At 34.4% G+C, this 8,601-nt stretch overlaps 1 non-coding gene across 1 annotated transcript; it reads right to left on the reverse strand.

Annotated features, from left to right (window-relative positions):
• Positions 1-5,170: 5,170 nt before the first annotated feature.
• Positions 5,171-5,294, reverse strand: LOC124086819 (U6atac minor spliceosomal RNA). Its single transcript, XR_006849940.1, has one exon. It is a non-coding gene; the product is annotated as a U6atac minor spliceosomal RNA (small nuclear RNA).
• Positions 5,295-8,601: the final 3,307 nt, after the last annotated feature.

Here is an 8,601-nt window from a genome sequence, read left to right on the forward strand (position 1 = left end):
CTCTCAAAAAAAATTTGTTTTAACATCTATCACTGATCTATAATGAAGTGCTTTGCACTTGAATTAGCCAATAACTGGTTTTCATTTTATTTCTCCACCATGTGAATTTCTGTAGGCTTATATTAAATGTCTAGGGAACAGGATACCCTACATTGAATAATTAGGCAGTGATAGGGCAATTAGTAAATTAATATCTTACCTTCCAATCATATATGTGGTTTTAACCATAGTTAGGCATTCTGACATTCATTTATTTAGGTAATTACTTAAAGAGTGTATTATTTCTGTGTTGCTGTGTAACAAATTACCACAAACTTAGCAGAGCAGCTTAAACACAATTATCCCTTATCTCTTGGTTTCTGTAGGTGATAATTCTAAGTCAGACATAGATATGTTGTCTAATCAGGGCTTGAGAGGACACACTCAAGGTGCCACCACCCCATGTCAGGATTCACTTTCAAGCCAATTCAGTGTCAGAAAAATTTAGTTCCTTGTAGATATAATCCTGAGAATCCTATTTTCTTACTAACTGCTAATCAGAGAAAAATCTCCATTTTTAAGGTTGCCAATGGTGCCCAAGCTGACAGAGTGCTTTTAAGTCAGACCTCTAAGACCAACTGGAGGAAATGCTTTGCTTTCAAAAGATATACTTAAGCTGGGTGTGGTGGCTCATGCCTGTAATTCCAGTGGCTCAGGAGGCTGAGGCAGGAGGATCACAAGTTCAAGGCCAACCTCAGCAACTTAGCAAAGCCCTAAACAAATTAGTGAGACTCTGTATCAAAATGAAAAATAAAAATAAAAGAATAAAAGAACTGGGGATGTGGTTCAGTGGTTAAGCACCCCTGGGTTCAACCCCTGGTGTGTGTGTGTGTGTGTGTGTGTGTGTGTGTATTCTACTTACTACAAAACCTATGAGTGAGGATTCTTTACAGAGCAAAAATATTTTTATAATCTTGCAATTAAGAAACACAATGGCCTTGAATTATCAATTAAAAAAAAAGACTGAGTTTGGATTCAAACTACCTTGAGCTAACCTTCAGACTCTTATCCCTATTGTGAGGATATAATAAAAATGTGCATAAAATCATGTGTGTTTGGCTAATAAAAAGGATTCAGAGCCAATTAATGTATATGCTCTTTATTACCAACCTAGATTTGTAGAACTACCAGTGTACAAGTTTTATGAACATAAATATTATACCACATTCAATAATGGAAAAATAAACAATACATGCAGAGGTGTTATTTTATTTCATGTATAAATACAAACAGATGCATTTAGATTCATGCATATGAGATTCACCATCTAATGCAATACATTGCATAGGAAAATGTCAGTCAATAAGGAATTAATGAAGAGGCCTATGGATTAAAACTGACAAATGTATCAAAGTTAAGGGGTATAAATACCAAAATTTTAGTTATATATTCAGATTTTAAAAAGTAGTGAAGTTAACCCGACTATGGCTGAGTGGGCAAATTTCTTTGAAAGTGAAGGGGAAAAAAAGGTGGAAGAGGTTGGGTGTGGTGGTGCACACCTCTAATCCCAGTGGCTTGGGAGGCTGAGGAAGGAGAATGGAGAGTTCAAAGCCAGCCTCAGCAATGGTAAGATGCTAAGCAACTCAGAGAGACCCTGTCTCTAAATAAAATACAAAATAGGGCTGAGTATGTGGCTCAGTGGTTGAGTGCCCCTGACTTCAATCCTCAGTAGCAAATAATAATAATAATAATAATAATAATTTCACTTTATTAAACTAAAGAGTTAGTTGGGACCAAAAGTGTAATGGAAACCTGACAAGTTTAAACATTGTTCTCAAAAAAGATTTCTTATCTCACTGCTGGATTTTGTCAACAGGGCTCTGATTTATAACATGGGTATTATAATCATAAAAACTAAAGAAAAAAATACAGTGCACTGATTAAGATGGAGCCATGGGTTTTCACCCTGGTAAAGTTATGTGTAGAAGTCAGGGAAGGTGGTTGGTTGCATGGAACCTTGAAGAGAGACTACACCATCTTGAATTTGCATGCTTAAGACACAATATATCAAATATTACACACACTTGTGTGATATATCATATCAAATACACATAAACATACACATTAAGATGCACATATATGTATTATGTTTATGCATGTGAGCATGTGTGTGTATGAGTGTGTGTGTGTGTGTGTGTATCTCCTTGAAACACCATCAGTTCAGCTGACTGTTGACATTAATGATAACAAGAGCACAGCGACAGTTAAAGGAAACATTTCTGTGTGGATGTGAACTTCATCTTTTCACAATATAGAAGCTGTTGCTTAAGAATATTTTTTTTCCTACTATAGCCATAGACAGTTGAGCCCACCCAGAATGACATCTGAATAGAAAGTAAACACTATGCATACTCTCTGCCTCTCGCAATTATTCTATCTATCTGACTTACTATTTTCACCCCATTTCCTCTAGTGATCCAGGAAGAGTATATGATTCAGCAATATCCTTAACTGTCTTTTGTAAATTTGAGGAAGTGTAATGGTCTCTGTCTGCGTCTGGTAACTGAAACCATTAATTAAATCTGACAATTAATGATAGGCTATATTAGCCACAATTGTCTAAGCATTTCACAGATATATCCTTTCTGATGGGAATCATTTAAACTAAAAAAAAAAAAAATCCTGAATACTCTCATAGTCAGATTTCCTAATCTCAGAATAAATTCACATAGCGTTTTTTCAAAGGGTTGGACTAAAATCCATTGCATAATTTTCACCCCCAAAGTAGCAGAATTTCCATAGACCAATCAGTTTAAAATCTCATTCTAATGATCAGAAATCCTTAATAGTTCCATGAAAGACCAAATAAACATTGTTCTTCCTTTCCAGACAAGATATTTCATATTTCATGTTCTCCCTTTCCTATATATATATATCCATCCCATGCAACTGATAGCCAAATTCAATTACTTGCTTATCCACAAATGTGCCTTGATGTAGAATATCCTATTCAATGATTTCATTCAGGAAAACAAGATTTGGCTGCATTTTCTTGGTTCTTCCTCCTTTCGTAGCCTGAGAGTGCTGCAAAGCAAAGTATACAGAACTCTGTTTCTGTGCTTTTCCAGTGGTATGAAATAGGCACTGGTCTGAATAGAATAGCTGAGACTGCTGCTCATTTATCCATCCATTTAACTAACCACCCACTAAATGTTATGCCAAAGCTTATGCAGCAGGGTCAGTCAGCAGATAAGTGGGAACCATTCAAACATGTGGATAAAAACAAACTAACAAAAAAAATGCTGTCTGTTCTTTCATCAATTTAGAAAGTGGAAATGGAAAATGTAGAAGGATTGTACTGTCTGGTTCTGAAGTATCTTGCTGCAAGGGGAGAGGAGGAGTTTACACAGAATTGAATTTAAATATATTCACGTCTACTTAACAAAAACATCATTAGACTATGGTGTCTCTTACCATTTTACCCCAAGAGTAGAGCTACATCAGTGTGTGTTAGGATCTAGTGTGGGGTGTCTTAAGTGACCCCATGCAAAGCTGGGGATAGTTCATGCATTAGTAAACAATCATACTGTTTTACCCGTGTAATAATCTTGGATTCAGAACTTCCTAAGAAAAACAGAGCTAGAGAGTTTAGTGATGTTCCTCTGCATTTAATCATGGCAGTCAAAGTACTCCTCTAAATTGATCGTCTGTGTTGCAGTGAGTGCAGAGACACAGAAAAAAGAGTATAATACATTGTCCAATAAGAGCTGTGTGATTAGGAGCAATTAAGTTTGATGGTGCTTACAGACCAATAGCAAAGTTCTAAAAAAGGTTGTTTTTCAATATTTTTATTACCTTCAATGGTAAATTAAGGCTTGGTTAAAAAATATGTATGAGTATGTATGTTTTCCCTAAGAAAATGATACAATTTCTACCTCTATAAAACAAGGAAATTAATATTGATATATTGGAATTGCTATGATTAATATATAATGGGATGGAGAAGGAACATGGAAAATTTTATTAAATCTCTTTTCATAGACCTTATTCTACTCTGAATTCACCTGTAAACGTAATAGGGAATGTTCTACTTGCTGAAAGTTTCCTAACTCAAGTGTCTGCATCTCTTTATTTCTCTGCCTAAGGGTTTTCTCTGACATCCCTGAGGGATGCTAAGTTGTAAGTACTTTTGTATTTTGAAATATGGAGAATTAATAACCTCTGTTATTAGGGAAGAGAAGGTAGTATAAACGTCCCATATCAAAATTCTGAACTTCTACTGTACATATGTTCCTCAATTCACATGAGGTTATGTCCTGATATATTCAATGCAATTTGAAAGTATCTTAAGTCAAAATGCATTAATACACCTAATCTACCACGTACAAATATTTTTTATTATAATTTGTTATATACAACAGCAGAATGCATTACAATTCATATTACACATATAGAGCACAATTTTTCACATCTCTGGTTGTATACAAAGTATATTCACACCATTGGTGTCTTCATACATGTACTTAGGGTAATGATGTATATCTCATTTCACCTTCTTTCCTACCCCATGTCTCCTCACTCTCCCTCCCACCCCTTTGACCTATCTAGAGTTCATCTAATTCTCCCATTCTCCCCATCTCAACCCCACTACAAATCAGCCTCCTTATATCAGAGAAAACATTTGGCATTGGGTTTTGGGGATTGGCTTATTTCACTCAACATTATATTATCCAACTCCATCCATGCCATGATTTTATTCTCTTTTAATGCTAAGTAATATTACATTGTGTGTATATACCACATTTTCTTTATCCATTCATCTACTGAAGGGCATCTAGGTTGGTTCCACAGTTTAGCTATTGTGTATTGTGCTGCTATGAACATTGATGTGGCTGCATCCCTGTAGTATGCTGGTTTTAAGTCCTTTGGGTATAGACCAAGGAGTGAGATAGCTTGGTCAAGTGGTGGTTCCATTCCCAGTTTTTGAGGGAATCTCCATGTTGCTTTCCATCTTGGCTGCACCAATTTGCAGTCCCACCAGCAATGTATGAGTGTGCCTTTTTCTCCACATCCTTGCCAGAACTTATTATTGTTTATATTCTTAATAGCTGCCATTCTAACTGGAGTGAGATGAAATCTTATAGTAGTTTTGATTTGCATTTCTTTAACTGCTAGAAATGTTGAACATGTTGAAAAATGATGGTTAGATGCCATGAAGTTTGTGGCATGCCTTAATCGGATGTGTGTTGTCATGCCCGAGAACCTCTTCCATCCTTGTCAAGGGGAATGCTAACCTATCTCCTTTCATACAACACCACATACCAGATCTTAACAGCACAATACAACATAGAGTGTCAGTTGTTTACCTAGTGGTCCTTTGGCAGACTGGTAGTGAAGGCTCTCTGCTCCTGCTGAGCATCACAAGAGTATTATAGCATGCATTACTAACCCAGGAAAGGATCAAAATTTGAAATGCAAAGTATGGGTTTTACTGGAAGTGTACCACATCCTCAGAAAATCAAAAACCTCATAAGTCAAACCATAAGTTGAGGACATTCTGTATTTAAATCTACTTTAAAGGCATTTTTTTTTTTTAGAATTATTACAAGCAAATCTACCAACTGCTGCAGCATTTAGAGACTTTATCAAGATTTAAGGCTTTGTAAATAAAGTAGTTCAGGAGTCAGTGTAGAACTTAGTATTCTGAATAGCAATTGATGCATAGCAAATTATCCAGAAACATATTGACTTAAATGAACAAAATTATCCTATTATACCACACAAATTTTCTGAAACAGTAATTCAATAATGGTTATGCAACAAAAGAAAAGAATAAACAAGTCTGAAGAATTCCAACGTGTTGGCCTTATTAAATGATAGTGTTGACTGTCCCCAGGTACAAAGGCTTACTACTACAGATTTATGAGTCCAAGTTGCTTTTTTTGACTTAAAAAAAATGATATGTAAAAAGTATATTTGGTTACAGTTCTGAATACTGCCTATACCTCAAAATCTTAATGTGCCAAGAAAATGGATTGTATCACCATGGAAACCAGATATCCCTCCCCTCTCCATCTTTTCCAACCAATATGGATCACTCCATGCCTTCTAGAGAAGCCAGGCTTATTGTCAATTTCATTCAAACTGGAAATAACACAAAAAATTTCAATGAGTTCCCTTCTCCTCCATCATAACATTGAACAAAACTTTAAGAAGCATCTTTCACCATTTCAAGGCAACCAAAATTACATTTGCATTTCTTTAATAATAAAAGGCCTATTTCCCAATTAGGTGTCTGATATTTTTATCTTTAATTTTAAAATACCTGAGAAATGAGGCCACCCCACCAAATAATAAAAGTAATTAAGCAAAATCTGTGTTCTAAGTCAGGGATACTGTGAAATCGAAGTGCTTTCTCTCTTCTGTAGTTAATACATATACTTTTAGTGGTGACAATAAAATCCATAATGTTTAAAACTATTATCAGTTTATAAAATTGAGCTCTTTTGTTTATAAGACTAAAATACCCTGGGGCTTAGTAAGCAGTATTTAATACACTATTAATTCTTGCAACTTTTAGATGTATTTTTCATTTTCAATTCATCTAACATATGGGTTTTTGGATGGTCAACTAAAATATAATTTTCTCCTTTTTTTATACTTCAAAACAACAACAAAAAACCCAAAGCATTTTTTATTGTTAATACTAGTACAATAATGAAAAAATATGTTCGAAAATAGCACAGTGTAGCAAAAAAGTGCTTGGTACCAGATGTGTTTCACAAATCTCAGTTCTTCCATGCTTTAGGGAAAGACCTTGGATAATTAACTTTTGCAATATTATAAAATGCCTTTATTACATTTTGCATTGATTTAGTCTTGGCTTGTTTGTCTTCATTTGGGGGAGTTTTATTTCTGAGCCAAGTGTATATTGATGAGTAAAAATAGGTCAATAAAATAGTGAAGTATCTTCTAAGAATGGTATCTCTGTTGCAACTCCAAGATTCATTTAATCCAATCTGTTTCTGGAAGTCTGTAAAATCCTAGGATGTGGAGGTAATACTTATCAAATGATCATTTCCTGAATACTAATTGATAATTATCAATAGCCACTTGGGTGTCTGTCTTGTTTTTAATGCAAAATAATCACATGAGCTTTATAGAACTCATGATCAAAGCAATGTCTCCAATATAAGTTTTTGCATAATCATTGTGTTTTAAATGTTTCTTTCATGTAGTACAAGGAAGAATTTATATTTTTTTAAGAGAGAGAATTTTTTTAATATTTATTTTTCAGTTATCGGTGGACATGACATCTTTATTTAATTTTTTTTTAATGTGGTGCTGAGGATGGAACCCAGCATCCCATGCATGCCAGGCGAGCATTACCACTTGAGCCACATCCCCAGCCCAAGAAGAATTTATATTTTTACATACCACAAAATTACCACAACTCTTCCATAGTACATTGCAATTCATTTCTGAGTTCACAATACTGAATATTTAACAAATCTTTAAGGTTAAATGCTGCCAGATTGAGTTAGTATAATTCACAAATATAATTTTTATAATTTTATTTCTGAAGCAACAATATATAAGCTATACAAACTTTCTAAATGACAAATCCAATCTGCACTCTATACATTTTTAAAATAGCAATTACAGTTTCTATTATTTAGATTTTGCAAATCACATATACATTTTGTGTTGCTGAATTAGCCTAGTGCAAACAACATGTCCAAAGGAAGGCTTTCAGGATGTGAGAAGATTTTTCAAGCAAACACAACAAGCACTCTTTGAAAGTGACTTTTTTCTATTTATTTTCTTGAAGGAAAAATGAAAAGTCCAGGTAAAGATGATAGTAGTCTTTACACAGATTTCATGGGAAAGAACAACACACTTTCTTTCTGACCCCCAAATAGGGTAAATTCCCTCTGTTACAGAAGATGTTTATCCAGGGGAAAGTAAACATAATGAGAAAAGGCCAAAAGTTTTCTCTGATATGTGGATGCTGATTCACAATAATGGGGTGCAGTTAAGGAAGAATAGAGGTACTATGGATTAGACAGAGGGCAGTGAAGGGACGAGAGATCATATATGGGTAGGAAGTATAGTAGAATAAATCGGGCATTATTACCCTATGTGCATATATCATCTTATGACCTGTGTAACTCTACATCATGTGCAATCAGAAGAAGGAGAAGTTATACTCCATGTATGTATGATGGATAAAAATGCATTCTACTATCATGTATAACTAATTAAAACAAATTTAAACAGCCATTAGCAAAAAAAAAAAAAAACAAATTGAACAATGTCCAGGTGGTTAAGTGGTTAATGACACTTCCACATACATCAGGTGATGTTAACCTTTCAGCACTGAGATCCTAGTATTTGCTTATCCATCATTTGTCTTTTTTCTTTTTCTTTTTTTTCTTTTTTTTTAAATTTCAGCTATAAATCCTGGGTCTGAAATGCATCCTTAATCCTAAATTTACATGAACCCATTTCAAACATTTTTTAGCCTTTTCTTCTTCCCCTGAGAATTTCATTTTCCTCTTGCCTCTTTCATAGTGAAATGTAACATTTTCATGCAGGATTTATTTTTCCTGTCTTATTTCT

The sequence above is a fragment of the Marmota monax genome, unplaced genomic scaffold, assembly GCF_021218885.2.
Source record: "Marmota monax isolate L192 unplaced genomic scaffold, Marmota_monax_Labrador192_F-V1.1 WCK01_AAM20220418_F8-fsc00024, whole genome shotgun sequence".
NCBI classification, from domain to species: domain Eukaryota; kingdom Metazoa; phylum Chordata; class Mammalia; order Rodentia; family Sciuridae; genus Marmota; species Marmota monax.